This window comes from Plecotus auritus (assembly GCF_963455305.1).
Source record: "Plecotus auritus genome assembly, chromosome: 2".
Classification (NCBI taxonomy): domain Eukaryota; kingdom Metazoa; phylum Chordata; class Mammalia; order Chiroptera; family Vespertilionidae; genus Plecotus; species Plecotus auritus.
The window spans coordinates 102,956,553-102,972,612 of NC_137771.1; positions in this window are offsets into that span (position 1 = coordinate 102,956,553).

The following is a 16,060-nucleotide window of genomic DNA, read 5'->3' on the forward strand; positions in this document are numbered from 1 at the left end:
GTTTTTTCTTTTTGGTTCTCTGAGTGATTTTTTTTTTAAATTAGTCTTCCAATTCACTGATCTGATCCTTGGCTTCCCCTAATCTGCTGTGTATTCCTTCCACTGTGTTAACTATTAGTGCTATGTCATTCTTCATAGTTACTATATTTTTTCTCAAGCTATTGGAGCATCTTTGCCATCATTATTCTGAACTCTATGCCTGATAAATTTCTTATCTCCATTTTGTTTAGCACTTCTTCTGGAGAATTTTCTTGTTCTTTCATGTAGGGCTTGTTCTTTGTCTCCCCATTTTGGCTGCCTTTTGGGTGTATGTCTGTGTATTAGGTAGATCTGCTATGAATTCCAATCTCTAGTGCAAGAACATGTCAGACACTGTTTGTAACTGGCTCAGAGTACCCTGTTTGGCACTATCAGCAATTCACAGCTTGTGGTTCCTTCTCCTGGGGCAGGGTGCTTTTGGGAAGGACCATGATTTGCACCAAGGTCTGCTTTTCCTAGCCCCAGACTCTGGATTAGATTAGACAGATTTAAAGCCTCCAGAGACCTGCCTCTGCTTGCAGTCCTATTGACACTCAGTTTTGATTAGCCTCAGGATATCAACTACAGGGTGGGGTGAGAGGTCTTCCAACAGCATGGGGCAACTGCCTTTCTCTAGGCAAAAACTGCCTGAATAGAAAGGTTCATTGGAGGAAGATGTCCCATGCAGTGTGAGGGAGTGACTCAGCCCAGGAAACCAGGGTGGCTACACTCCAAGCTCCAACCCCAGAGACCCCAAACCTGGCTTCTGCTCACACAACTTCAATCCACTCCGTCCTCCCTCTGTTGGAGCCCAAGGTGAGTGGCTGCACACCAAATTTTGTGCATTGGCCCTTTAAGAGGGTGCCTGCATTTCCAGCCATCTCTCTCTGGTAGATAGTAACCCTGCTGCTTTTTGCAGCCAGATGTTCTGTGGGCATCTTTCTCAGTTTTGGTGCTCTGGGCTGGGGATAACTCTGAGTGGGAACCCCTCACAGCTGAGATATCTCTCCGGAACTCCAGCTGCTGTCTGTGGGAGCCTGACTAGCCCTTTCGCACCTCTGCACTTTCTTTCAGTCTCTATGTGGTCTCCACGTTCCATCCTTGGTTATCAGCGTTCTCTCCAGCTAGTCTTCAGTTGATTTTTCATGGTGATTTTTCTGTATTTTAGTTTTATTTCTAGTTTGGTCCTGGAAGAATGTCAGTGTAGCTTCCACTTATTCCACCACCATTTTTTTTGTTCTGTATATCTAATCTTAAGAGATAGACTGCTGAGAGACAAAATGGCGGCGGAATAGATGGATGTGTCCTGAGCCTTGTCCCGGAGCAAAGAGAAGAAGCAGCTGAAACGAGTGGAATCCAGCCGGAATTGGCGAAGGAGGCGCAGCTGGTGAGACAGTTTGCAGCCGGGAAGGGCAGAGATCCGCCAGATAAAGAAACACACCAGGCCAGAAGGGAATGGAATGAAATATACAAAGTGATGCAAAGCAAGGGTCTGAATCCAAGAATACTATACCCAGCAAGGCTATCATTCAAAATTGAAGGTGGAATCAGGAGCTTCACAGACAAAAAAGGGCTAAGAGAGTTTATCACTACCAAGCCAGCAATGCAAGAAATGCTAAAGGGACTGCTGTAAAAAGAAGAAAGAGAAAGGCAAAAAAAATCCCACAAACACTAAGGAAAAATATGACAACAGACATGTACTTGTCAACAATAACATTAAACGTAAATGGATTAAATGCACCAATCAAAAGACATAGGGTAGCTGAATGGATAAGAAAACATGACCCATATATTTGCTGTCTACAAGAGACCCACCTCAGAGCAAAGGATTCACACAGACTGAGAGTGAAGGGATGGAAAAACATTTTTCAGGCAAATGGAAATGAGAAAAAAGCTGGGGTTGCGATACTTATATCTGATAAAATAGACCTCAAAGTAAAGGCCATAACAAGAGATAAGGAAGGCCACTACATAATACTAAAGGGAGCAATTCAACAAGAAGATATAATTCTGGTAAACATATATGCACCCAATGCAGGAGCACCCAAATACATAAAAAAACTCCTGGAAGATATCAAGGGAGAGATCGACAGCAATACAATCATAGTAGGAGACTTCAATACACCACTGACATCACTGGATAAATCCTCTAGACAAAAAATCAGCAAAGAAACAGCAATTCTAAATGACGCACTAGATCAAATGGACCTAACTGACATCTTCAGAACATTTCACCCCAAAGCCACGTAATATATGTTCTTCTCAAGTGCACATGGGATATTTTCAAAAATAGACCACATATTGGGTCACAAGCAAAGTCTCCCCAAATTCAAAAAGAATGAAATTTTTCAGAAAACAACTCCAAGACCATGTGGATTCCTGCAACAGAGAGGAATTGACAGGTCTGCTCCAACCACTAAGACAAGAGGAGAAACAGTCCAGAGATGGAAGACTCTGACGACGTCTTGCCACGCTAGCAGTCAGCAGCTGTGCGTCGCAGCAGGTTGCCTAGGACCAAACCAGAGAGGGTCGGACCTGCATTGCCACCATGTGCCCACCATCCAGATATCATTGCTGACATGTACACATAAGGAACTGTTCGACATTGAAACAGGGACTCAGAACTGTTGGACATTGAAATTGGGACTCAAACATTTTTTGTTATTATATGTTTATTTCTAGTCTGCAGAGGCAAAATTTTTTAAAGGAAAGAAATGGGGAAAAAAATAGATACAGAGGCAAAGAAGCATTGAACAGACTGTCAAACTACAGCGGGAAGGCAGGGGAGGTTGGGGGGTGGAGCTGTAAGAGATCAACCGAAGGACTTGTACGCATGCATATAAGCATAACCAATGGATATAAGACACGGGGAGGGGGGCAGGTAAAGGCATATACTGGGGGGTAGGGGAGGCTGGGGGAGAGGTCAATAAGGAAAAAAAAGGAGACGTATGTACTACTATTTGTAATACTTCAAACAATTAAAAAAAATAAAAAATAATATTTAACAATTTATCCACTCTAAAAAAAAAAAAAGAGATAGACTGCTATTGGTTAAATCTTAGCTCAACCACTTACTAGCTGTGTGAGTTTTCTGTGCCTCTGTTTCTCATAACAATGGTGCCTGCTTTCTTAGGGTCATTGGGAGTATTAATTATTTTCTGTAAAATAGTTAATTTGAGCTATTAAATAATTTTATCAGCCATCTCTTCTGATAGCAGGGAAGCTCCTTGAGATCCTCTTGCTTGTCTCTTCACTGTGGGGAAAGCCCCGAACAAAGTGACACCTGGGAGGCCCTCAATTGCTCCAGGGACTTGAGTGTTGCAGAGCTCAGTGCCCAGTGCCTTTTCCTGCCCATGTTTCAGAGCCGCCCAAGGATTGCCGTCCGTTTCCCAGCCTGGGAACAGGGGTGGAACCTGCACATCAGTCCTTGTGGGAACCACTGGGTCAGATGACCTGAAAGTCCCCTCTAACTCTCCATGGTATGACACTCCTGCATAAGTTTTTATTTTAAATTTAACATTACATGTTCATGGTTAAAATTTTGAACAGTGCAAAGGATAAGAAATAAAATGTGCTTCCCACCTTTGAACCTCAGTCCTCCCTATTAGGTCATCCCTGTTTTAAGTTGCTAGTGTGTGAGCCCAGTGAGAAGGCTAAAAAGGCCTAATTCCAATGTAACCCTGATATTTGGGACTAGTGATCTGAATCCAAGCCAGCAAGCTCAGTGTACATTCCTGATAACCTATGATTAAGTACCTATCCCCTTCCCAGATACTGGTCTTGCAGAACCTGTTACTGTGAATAGTGCACTGCCCCGGAGGGAGGGTTATTAACGCTGGCACCAGGCCAGACCATCAGATATGGCCTGGAGACCCCCAACACCTGGGGGCCTTCTTGCAAGGCCCGTGAAAAGGACCGGAAGCATAATCCATGTTTGTGGGACAAAGACCACAGGGAGATATAAAGGAAAGACCCATGCATGTTCCTTCACTCAGATTTGGAAGGCTGTTCACTGAGTCCGCCGGTGTATTAAACAGTGTCCCTCCATTTCTTTGAAGTGTCCTTGGCTTTCTTTGGTCTTCTGCAACACCAGAAACCCCCAGACCTATCCAGGCATATACATAGGTGTCCCTTCTGGTAGCACACGAGGAGAGAGGGTATGCACTTGCTTTCTTTGTTGACCAGTCTGCCCATTTGTGCCACATCTGTCCCTACAGTGGCTTTGTTCCATTTTTGACTGCTCCGTGGTGGACACCTGGATTTCTTCCAGGACTTTGCCATTACATACAAGAATGCTGTGAATGTCCTGTACATGGTCATTGATTATGTGTGTGCCTCTGTCCATTGGGACAACTTCTGAGGACTAGAATTACTGGGCTGAAGTGTAATCGCCTTTTTACTGACCAGAAAGGCTTGTGAGTAAAGTGCTAAGAACAGTGGCCACAAGTTGGTTCTCTCCTTTCCAGCAGTGTGGTACCAACATTCTAATCTCCCCTGATGTGATGGGTGTAAACAGACACCTCTTTTTTGTTTACATGCACACTTATTAGATTGTGAAGTTAGCATCTTCCCATAGGTTAAAAAGCCACATGTATTTCTTTTCTGTGAACTTTCCATATCTTTGCACATTTTTATGTACCTGTTTTACTACAAAGCTTCTCAATAATTATCCATACTCAGTGTTTTCATTTCTTCTGTCTCATTCTCTCTTGATGCCCTCTCCCCCATTTACTCCCAGGCTCTTTGCAGGTCACTGGTAACTTTGTTGCTGCATTCACAGGTAAATCCTTAGTCTTCATGCTTCCTGGCCCAGAAGTATCTAACCCTGCTCATTACTGATAGTTCCCTCCTCCCTGACATCTCTCTTCAACTGGTCTCCAGAACACCTCTAGTTTTCCTCTTACCTTGCAGCCCCTCCCCATTTCCCTGACTTCTCCTTGACTTGCCCTAGACATCAGTCCTTGGACCACTTCCACGCCTTGGCAATGGGGTCACGTCTCCCGGTTTTTGATACCACCCACAGGCTGCTAATTTGCCAGATCTCCAGCTCCCGCCAGCAACCTCTCCAGACCTCTCCCCTGTGTAGCCAGCAGCTTTCACAAATCAGCACTTGCATGTCCTAGACACATTTCCAATGAAACATTTCCAAAGCAAATGATCTTCCCTCAAAAATCCATTTTGATCTTCTCTCAAAAACCATTCTGATTGTCAGCCACTCCTAGCTGACAGCGGCTGGCCTTCCAGTTTGTACAGGCCATCCATCAGCACCTCCTGGGTCCTTCCTTGAGTGTTCCCACCACCTGCGGGGACTTCCAGGGCTGTGCTTCTACATACACTGAAAGCCAACCACTTCCCCAGGCTCTGTCTCCACAGCTGCCACTCTGGTCCAGGTCCCCACAGACTCACACCTAGATTATCCTAATCCACTTCTCTGCTTTGCCCTTTGCCCTCTCAGTCTTTTTGTAACCAGGTGGCCAAAGGCTTCCTTTAAAAGTAGAAATCAGGTTATAAAACTAGAGGTGTTCTGGAGACCATCTCTTCACTCATGCCTTTCAGTGGATCCCATCGCATTTGGGGCAAGACCCGGAGTTTTGCAAAGGCTCACCTGTCCACGGGCCATCCTGCAGTTCCTCTGCAGCTTTTTTACCTTATTCTGCTTCCCTGACTTGGCCTCCCAGGCCCATCTCCCTAAGGATCTCTGCCTGGTCACTAGGCCCCACTCATCCCTTTGAGAAGATCTCTCTCCTCTTAGGGGTTTGCTTCAGTGTGACCTTCTCAGGAGACCTGCTCTGAGGATCCTACGGAACCTATGCCTGCATCCAGTCCTCTGTCCCTCCATACCTGCTTTACTTTTCTGTATCACTTATTACTTTCCACTTTATTATATACTTTCCTATTTGGTTTATTATTATTTCCCCCAACTGGTATGGAATCTCCTTTTGTTGTTTTTATTGTTGCTCTATTCCCAGCACTAAGATGTGTGCCTTGCACATAAGTAGTAAAACAAATAATTACTAAATAGCCAATGATAAATTTTTTTTTAAACTTTTTCCCAAGTTTTTGCTTTTCTTTTTTTTTAAAATAAATCTTTATTGTTCACATTATTACAGTTGTTCCTCTCCCCCCCCATAGCTCCCCTCCACCCGGTTCCCACCTCACCCCCTTCCCTTACCACCCCCCCTCCCACTGTCCTCATCCATAGGGGTACGATTTTTGTCCAGTATCTTCCTGCACCCCCAAACCCTTTTCCCCACGAGAATTGTCAGTCCACTCCCTTTCTATGCCCCTGATTCTATTATATTCACCAGTTTATTCTGTTCGTCAGATTTTTTATTCACTTGCTTTTTAGATTCACTTGTTGATAGATATGTATTTGTTGTCACTTTGTTGTTCATAATTTTTATCTTTACCTTTTTCTTCTTCCTCCTCTTCTTAAAGAATACCCTTCAGCATTTCGTATAATACTGGTTTGGCAGTGATGAACTCCTTTAGGTTTTTCTTGTCTGTGAAGCTCGCTATCTGCCCTTCAATTCTGAATGATAGCTTTGCTGGGTAGAGTAATCTTGGTTGTAGGTTCTTGCTATTCAGCACATTGAAAATTTCTTGCCACTCCCGTCTGGCCTGCATAGTTTCTGTTGAGAAATCAGCTGACAGTCGTATGGGTGCTCCCTTGTAGGTAATTAACTGTTTTTCTCTTGCTGCTTTTAATATTCTCTCTTTGTCTTTTGCTCTTGGCATTTTAATTACGATGTGTCTTGGTGTGGTCCTCTTTGGATTCCTTTTGTTTGGGGTTCTCTGCGCTTCCTGGACTTGTAGGTCTATTTCTTTGACCAGGTAGGGGAAGTTTTCGGTCATTATTTCTTCAAATAGGTTTTCAATATCTTGCTCTCTCTCTTCTTCTGGCACCCCCATAATTCGGATGTTGGTACGCTTGAATTTGTCCCACAGGCTCCTTGTACTATCTTCATATTTTTGGATTCTTTTTTCTTTTTGCTTTTCCAGTTGGGTGTTTTTTGCTTCTTCATATTTCAAATCTTTGACTTGATTCTTGGGATCCTCTAGTCCAGGGGTCCTCAAACTTTTTAAGCAGGGGGCCAGTTCACTGTCCCTCAGACCGTTGGAGGGCCAGACTATAGTTTAAAAAAAACAACTATGAACCAATTCCTATGCGCACTGCGGGCCCGGGACGAGTTGGCTGCTAAGCAGGACAGGCAGCGGCACCCGGTGGGCCGGATAAATGTCCTCGGTGGGCCACATGTGGCCCGCGGGCCGTAGTTTGAGGACCCCTGCTCTAGTCTGTTGTTGGATCTCTGTATATTATTCTTTATTTTAGTCAGTGTATACTTAATTTCTGATTGGTCCTTTTTCATATCCTTGAGGGTCTCACTATATTTCTCGGAGGTTTCTAGAAGATTCTTGAATAACCTTATAACTGTGGTTTTGAACTCTATATCCAGTAGTTTGTTTTCCTCCATTTCTGTCATTTGTGACCTGTTTCTTTGTCTCCACATTTTGACTGCTTCCCTGTGTTTATAGAGTGGCTTTGTGTCCTAGGTGTCCTATAGGGCCCAGTGGTTCAGCCTCCCTAATTACCTGAAGTGGACACTCTTGGTGCACCCCTTTGTGGGCTGTGTGCACAGTCTTGTTGTAGTTAAGCCTTGCTTGCTGTTGGTATCACTGGGGGGAATTGACCTCTAGGTGAGGACCAGTTGTGTCTACAATGGGAGAACTTCTGTGCTGGAGACACCCTTATGGGGCAGGACTTGCTTCAGTGGGGCTTTGGCACTCACTGAGTCTGCCCCCTGAGTGTATCTCTTATGGATCTGAAGAGTTGTCATCTGGATGGTCTCACTCTGACCACTGGGTACCCTGGCTCTTGGATCTCCAAGGAGGTACAAAGTCAGCCACTGCCTGAGGCCACCCAGCAGGAGCTACAGAGAGATCTGCAGATTCTTCCTCTTTGTTTGGGGTTTGGAGGTGCCCAGATGAGGCCCAGCTGTGAAGCAATGCAAGCTGCTATGGAGCCTTGGGCCTTCTTTTGGAAGTTCTGGGGCTCTCTGACCCAGCTGCAGTTTGTTAGGTTTTAGATTGCAAAAGGCCAGGTAATTCATATGCAAAAGCTGCTGGGCACAGCTTGGGTGGGGTTGTAAGTTGGGTGGGGCGGGGTCTCAGGGAATCACCAGGGCGGAGCAAACAGCAATGGCTGCCCATCAGCCCTGCCTTGAAGAGGCCCCCGGGTCTCTGTGTCCCTTGGCATCATGCAGGAACAATGATCGCTGTAAGCACCTCTGAGAGAAAGCTGCCCTCACATTCCGGCCTGATGCCAGACAGTCCAGTTTCTCTCCGTATGAGTCTGGGTCCCCAGAGTCTCACCCAGAACTGGAGTTCAGAGCAGACAGGAGCTTGTATCTCCCTCCTGATTGAAAAAGACAACAGTGTACCCAGTTGCCAGCCCCTTTCATGCACGCCTCTGTACTGCCACACTTCCACACCTCCGCACCTCCTACCGGACTCAATGCACTTTTCTCTTTCCTTCTAGTTGTAGACTTTCCCCTCAGCCAGCCTTCCCGTGGTTCTGGATGATATTCATTTTGTCTTTTAGTTGTAGTTTTGATATGATTGTGCGTGGCAGCAAGTTCAGGTGCTTACCTATGCCGCCATCTTGGTTGTCTCTCTGGCTTTTCTTTTTCACTAATGATAAAATTTAAAATAGTTTTTCTCCTGCATTGTTGGGTTTTTTCTTCTTGGTGTGTAAGGGATTCAGATGCTTTTGTCATTTGTGTTGCAATTTGATTTTGTTTATTTCCCATGCAGACATTTTTATTATTATGTAGGCAATGTATTTATTTTTAAATTTATAGTTTCTACGTTTTATGTTAGAGAAGACTCCTTTTGCATGTGTGTGTGCATACATATAATTGATTAAATATACACATAATATAAAATTTATTATTTCAACCATTTTTTGTATATAGTTCAGTGGCATTAAGTGCATCCACATGGTTGTACAACCATCATCACCATCCATTTCCAGAATTTTTTTCATCATCTCATTCCCCCCTCCTTTCAGTCCTGGGCAGCCATCATTCTACTTCCTGTCTCTATGGGTTTCAGTACTCTAGGTACTTTGTATAAGTAGACAGTAGATATAGTTTTTAAAGTATGGAAGTTAATGTACACATTCTGACATGTTGCTTGGTCAAAACATTCTTGAGGTATTTCACTCTATGCATACTCTGACCCCCGACGCCCCCCCCCTCCCCCCCCCCTGCACTGTCTGTGAGTCCTCCCCACAGAGACTGACTGGCATCTGCTCAGGACTTCCAGGAACACCAGATCCTCTTCTGTTGCTTCTTAAAGTGTGATCCAGAGTGCCAACTTCCAGGTGAATTGGTAAGGTGCAGATCCTCAGAGTTTGCTTGGACTAGTCACCCTCCATCAGACCTGAGGAACTGGGGCATCAGCCTTTCCAGCAGGTTTTAAAGTAACTTCCATACTTTAAAAACTATATCTACTGTCTACTTATACAAAGTACCTAGAGTACTGAAACCCATAGAGACAGGAAGTAGAATGATGGCTGCCCAGGACTGAAAGGAGGGGGGAATGAGATGATGAAAAAATTCTGGAAATGGATGGTGATGATGGTTGTACAACCATGTGGATGCTCTCATGTCACCCCCTGCTGGACACACTTTCCAAGTTAGGGGTCCACAGTGGGAAGCAGCTTGACCAGAAGTACAAGCCTGGGGTCTGCATCCCAGACTTGGTTACTTACCCCTCTGTGAAATGGGGGTAAGAGTTCCTGTGTCACAGAGATGAAACAAGAATTAGGGAGATACCGCCCAGGGCTTGGTTTTGTAAACTCTGAGAATATGTAAGGGCTCTCAGCATTATCTTAGAACTTCCCAGTCTGGTATCTGCAGCCTGGTCATCAGCCCACCCGCCCTCCCACCCTGCCAAGGACTGACCAAGCACCTTCAAGGGGAGCACAGTGCAGGCAAATGGACAAGCAGGTGCGGCGCAGGCCTCAGCTCTCCCTGCTTTATGTGTATCAGCGAAAGGAACACTTCATTAACCTCAGCAAAAGTTTTAGTGTATTTACGCACATTCTTATGTGTACCCTATGAGATGGGCATAATTAGCCTCAATTTACAGATGAGAAAACTGAAGGAAGTGAGATTTCATGGAAGTAAGTAGCGATGCTTCAAATCCATGACATTTGGCCAAATCAGCTGAGCCTGTTTCCTCAGCTATAAAATGGGGTGAGCACTGTGCTAAGTTGGTGGTTATGATGGGTGTGCAGTAAGACAATGTGTGTGCTGTGCCTGGCGTGGCTGGTGCATCCTGAGGGTACCCAGGGTCACAGCACTATCCAGGTTCCCTGCTCTCGCCCTCACATTGAGGGCCCTCAAAAATGTGAGAGGAACAAAGACAATGAGGGTGGCTGCTGGCATCCAGTCATGTCTGCCCCAGAAATAAACTGAGCAAGGAGCTAAGTCTTCTTTTGAGAATATTAACATGTTTGTCATCCAAAGCAGGTGTCTCCTGGATCCACTGACTAAACCCAGAGTTAGACTGGGCCAGTGCTGGGCTAGGAAGGCACTTGGGGGCAGGAGGCAAACCCAATTTGGAGTTCCCACCAGCCTGCTGCGTTCCCACAGATGACTGCAGTTGGTAGAGAGTAGAATTCAGTGGGCACAGTTGTGGGCCAGCCTTGGGGATATCTTCCCAGGCGCCTCCACCTGACACTGTCAGGTACTGAGAGCTTTTCTGACTGATGGTGGACACAGCCCTGGCAGGAGGCTGAAGCTGCGGAGGGAAGAACCTGGAGAGCTGCTACAGAAGACGCCTGGCGGTCAGGACTGGGCAACCTTGTCCTGTGCCTTCCCGAGAAAGCCTCTGTCTCACATCCCCATGCATTCCTTCAGTATTGTTTTGAGGACCTGCTATATACTAGGTTCCAGGAGCAGCAAAGATACATAAAACAGTCTCTGAGATAAATAAAACAGTAATAATTCTAAAGATAATAGAAATTTTAAAGATTTAACAATTGTTGAGCCCTCACTCTGCACCAGACTCTGGGTGTTCATTCATGTACTAGTAATCCTCATAGCACCCACTGAGAGAGAGTAATGGAGAGCTTTGGGAACACACAGAGTAGTGGACTGGTGGGACTGGAGCTTGTTGAGAAGAGGCAGTAATTCAGAGGGGGAAGCAGAACAAGGGCTTTCCGGCAGACAGAAGCCAACAGCAAGTGCGAAGACACAGAGGTGGGAACATTGAGCGTGCATGCTGGAGAGGACGAGAGGTGAGGTTGGAAGGCTTGTGCCGCATCTGAAGGGCCCCAGTGGGTGGTGATGTAGGGAGATGAGAAATAGTCAGATGTGCTGGGTCCCTAGGGTACCAGGGGAGGAACTACAGAATAAGCCTGCTGCAGTGGGGCCTGGATGGAGATTTCTGAAGTGGAATCTCAGAACCTCAGTAGCTGTGTCCAGAGTCCAAGCCTCTGGGTGGGGAGGTGCAGCAAGTGCCTGAACTGCAGCATATTGGGGTTTTAGCTCATGCTCCCCTCTTGAGTGGATTTCTCTCTGGGTTCCCCTGACACAGTCCTCTCCTACTCCAAGGGACCCAGGTTACAGTCAGCCTTCTTGCTCTGTCCACTCCCGGGGCATATCCCGGTGATCTATTTTATACCAGTATTACATATAACATATAGTATTACATATGTCTCCTTTCCCCCCCATTGACCTCTCCCCAGCAACCCCCAGCCCTCAGCACATGCCCTCACCCCCCTACTGTCTGTGTCCATTGGTTATGCTTATATGCATGCATACAAGTCCTTTGGTTGATCTCTTACTCTCCCCTCCCTCCCCTGCCTTCCCTCTGAAGTTTGGCAGTCTGTTCGATGCTTCTCTGTCTCTGGATCTATTTTTGTTCATCAGTTTAAGTTGTTCATTATATTCCACATGTGATATTTATCTTTCTACAACTTGGCTTGTTTTGCTTAGCATAATGCTCTGCATGTCCATCCATGCTGTTGCGAATAGTGAGTTCTTTCTTTTTTACAGCAGTGTAGTATTCCATTGTGTAGTTGTACCACTGTTTTTTAATCCACTCATCTGCTGATGGGGACTTAGGCTGTTTCCAAATCTTAGCTATTGTAAATTGTGCTGCTATAAACATAGGGGAGCATATATCCTTTCTGATTGGCGTTTCTGATTTCTTGGGATATATTCCTAGAAGTGAGATCACTGGGTCAAATGGGAGTTCCTTTTTTAATTTTTTGAGGAAACTCAATACTGTTTTCCAAGATGCTTCACCAGTCTGCAATCCCACCAGCCATGCACGAGGGTTCCTTTTTCTCCGCATCCTCACCAGCACTTGTTGTTTGTTGATTTGTTGATGATAGCAGTTCTGACAGGTGTGAGATGGTATCTCATTGTCGTTTTGATTTGCATCTCTTGGATGATTAGTGACTTTGAGAATGTTTTCATATGTCTCTGGGCCTTTGTCCACTTTTGAAAAGTGTCTATTTAGGTCTTTTGCCCATATTTTGATTGGATTGTCTTCCTTTTGTTAAATTATATGAATTCCCTGTAAATGTTGGAGATTAAAACCTTATTGGATATAATATTGGCAAATATGTTCTCCTGTGCAGTGGGCTTTCTTGTTGTTTTCTTGATGGTTTCTTTAGCTATACAGAATCTTTTCATTTTGATGTAGTCCCATTTGCTTATTTTCTCCTTAGTTTCCATTGTCCTAGGAGCTGTATCGGTAAAGATATTGCTACAACATATGTCTGATATTTTGCTGCCTATGGGTTCTTCTAAGATTTTTATGGTTTCCCATCTTACGTTTAAGTCCTTTATCCATTTTGAGTTTATTTTTGTGTATGGTGTAAGTTGGTGGTCTAGTTTCATTTTTTTGCATGTATCTGTCCAGTTTTCACATTTATTGAAGAGACTGTCTTGACTCCATTGTATGCTCTTGCCTCCTTTGTCAAATATTAATTGAGCATAATCACTTGGGTCAATTTCTGGGTTCTCTGTTCTGTTCCATTGGTCTATATGTCTGTTCTTGTGACAGTACCAGGCAGTTTTGAGAACAGTGGCTTTGTAATATAGTTTGATATCTTGTATTGTGATCCCTCCAACTTTGTTCTTCCTCAAGATTGCTGTGACTATTCAGGGTTTTTTTTTATTCCATATAAATTTTTGCAGAGTTTGTTCTAGGTCTGTGAAATATGCCATTGGTATTTTAATGAGAATTGCATTAAATCTATAGATTGCTTTGGGTAGTATGCACATTTTAATGATGTTGATTCTACCAACCCATGAGCACGATATATCCTTCAACTTGTTTATGTCTTCCTCTATCTCTTTTTTCTCCTTAGTTAAGTTTATTCCTAGATATCTTAATTTTTTTGGTGCAGTGATAAATGGGATTGTTTTTTGTTGTTGTTTCTCTTTCTGTGAGTTCATTAATGGTGTATAAAAAAAGCCATGGATTTCTGAGAGTTAATTTTGTATCCTGCTACATTACTGAATTCATTTTTAAATCTAGTAGTTTTTTAATGGCGTTTTTAGGGTTTTCTATGTACAATATCATGTCATCTGCAAATAATGACAGTTTTACTTCTTCTTTTCCAATTTGGATGCCTTTTACTTCTTCTTGTCTGATCACTATGGCTAGCACTTCTAGTACAATGTTGAATAGGAGTGGTGAGAATGAGCATTCCTGTCTTGTTCCTGTTCTTAGGGGAAATGGTTTTAGTTTTTGCCCATTGAGTATGATGTTGGCTGTAGGTTTGTCATATAAGGCTTTTATTATGTTGAGGTATGATCCCTCCATTATTACTTTCCTGAGAGTTTTTATTAAGAAAGGGTGTTGAATTTTGTCAAATGCTTTTTCTGCATCAATTGATATGATTATGTGATTTTTATCTGTCAATTTGTTTATATGATGTATCATGTTTATTGATTTGTGGATATTGTACCATCATTGCATCCTCAGAATAAATCCCACTTGTTCATGGTGTATGATCTTTCTAATGTAATGCTGGACTGATTTGCTAGAATTTTGTTGAGGATGTTCGCACCTATGTTCATCAGGGATATTGGCTTTTAATTCTCTTTCTTTGTAGTGTCTTTATCTGGTTTTGCGATCAGGATAATACTGGCTTCCTAGAAAGAGCTTGGAAGTGTTTCTTCCTCTTGGATTTATTGGAATAGTCTGAGGAGGACAGGTTTTAGTTTTTTTTGTTTTTGTTTTTGTTTTTGAATGTTTGGTAAAACTCCCCTGTGAAGCCATCTGGTCCAGGGCTTTTGTTCACTGGAAGGTTGTTTTTCTTTTTCTTTCTTTTCTTTTCTTTTTTTTTTTTTTAATTACTGCTTCAATTTTCTCCATAGTTATCAACCTATTTAGATTTTTTGATTCATCCTGATTGAGTTTTGGAAGGTCGTATTTTTCTAGGAATATGTCCATTTCTTCTAGGTTGACTAGTTTTTTGGAATAGAGTTGTTCATAGTATTTTTTTTATAATCATTTGTATTTCTGTGGGGTCTGTTGTTATTTCTTCTCCTTCATTTCTGATTTTATTTATTTGGTTCCTCTCTCTTTGCTTCTTGGTGAGCCTGGCTAGAGGTTCATCAATCTTGTTTATCCTTTCAAAGAACCAACTATTGGTTTTATTGATCTTTTGTATTTTTTTTTTTTTTTGTCTCTATGTCATTTATTTCCACTCTGATCTTTATTATTTCCTTTCTTCTGCTCCCTCTGGGCTTTTCTTGTTTCTCTCTTTCTAATTCTTTAAGTTGTAGAGTTAGATAATTTATTACCCGTTTTTCTTGTTTTTTTTTTTTTTTTGTTTTTTTGTTTTGTTTGTTTGTTTTGAGGTAGGCCTGTAATGCTATGAACTTCCTTCTCAGGACTGCTTTCATTGTGTCCCATAGATTTTGGATTGTTGTGTTTTCTTTGTCATTTGTTTCCAGGATGTTTTTTATTTCTTCTTTGATCTCTTTGGTAACCCAATCATCATTTAATAACATGCTATTAAGTCTCCAAGTGTTTGAATTTTTTATTGTAGTTTATTTCTAATATTATGCCATTGTGATCTGAGAAGATGCTTAATATGATTTCAATCTTCTTGAATTTGAAGAGACTTTGCCTGTGTCCCAATATGTGGTCTATCTTTTAAAATGTCCCATGTGCACTTGAGAGGAATGTATATTCTGTAGTTTTAGGGTGAAATGTTCTGAAGATGTCGCTTAAGGTCATCTGATCTAGTGAGTCATTTAGGATTGCTGTTTATTTGCTGATTTTTTGTCTAGAGGATGTATCCAGTGATGTCAATTGGGGTATTAAAATCTGCTCCTATGATTGTATTGCTGTCGATCTCTCCCTTGATACCTTCCATAAGTTTTTTTTTATGTATTTGGGTGCTCCTGCATTGAGTGCGTATATGTTTACCAGAGTTATATTCTCTTGTTGTATCGATCCCTTTAGTATTATGAAGTGGCCTTCCTTATCTCTTATTATGGCCTTCACTTTATGTTTAAGGTTATTATTGATAGGTAGGTACTTGCTTGTAGCCATTTTTATTCTTTATGCCTGTGTTCCTTCTTCCCTTTCTATTTATTCTTTTACAACAGTCCCTTTAGCATTTCTTGCATTGTTGGCTTGGTAGTGATAAAATCCCTTAGGTGTTGTTGTTGGGTTTTTTTGCTTTTTTTTGTTTGTCTGCAAAGCTTCTGATTTCCCTTTCAGTTTCAAATGATAGCCTTGCTGGATAGAGTATTCTTGGATTCAGTTCCTTGTTTTGCATCACTTTGTATACTTCATTCCATTCCCTTCTGGCCTGATGTATTTCTGTTGAGAAATCACTTGATAATCTAATGGGAGATCCTTTGTAGGTAACTGTCTCTCTCTTGCATCCTTTAAGATTCTTTCTTTGTTGTTAACATTTACCATTGTAATTATGATGTGTCTTGGTGTGGGTCTTTTTTGATTCATCTTGTTTGGGACTCTCTGTGCTTGTGGGACT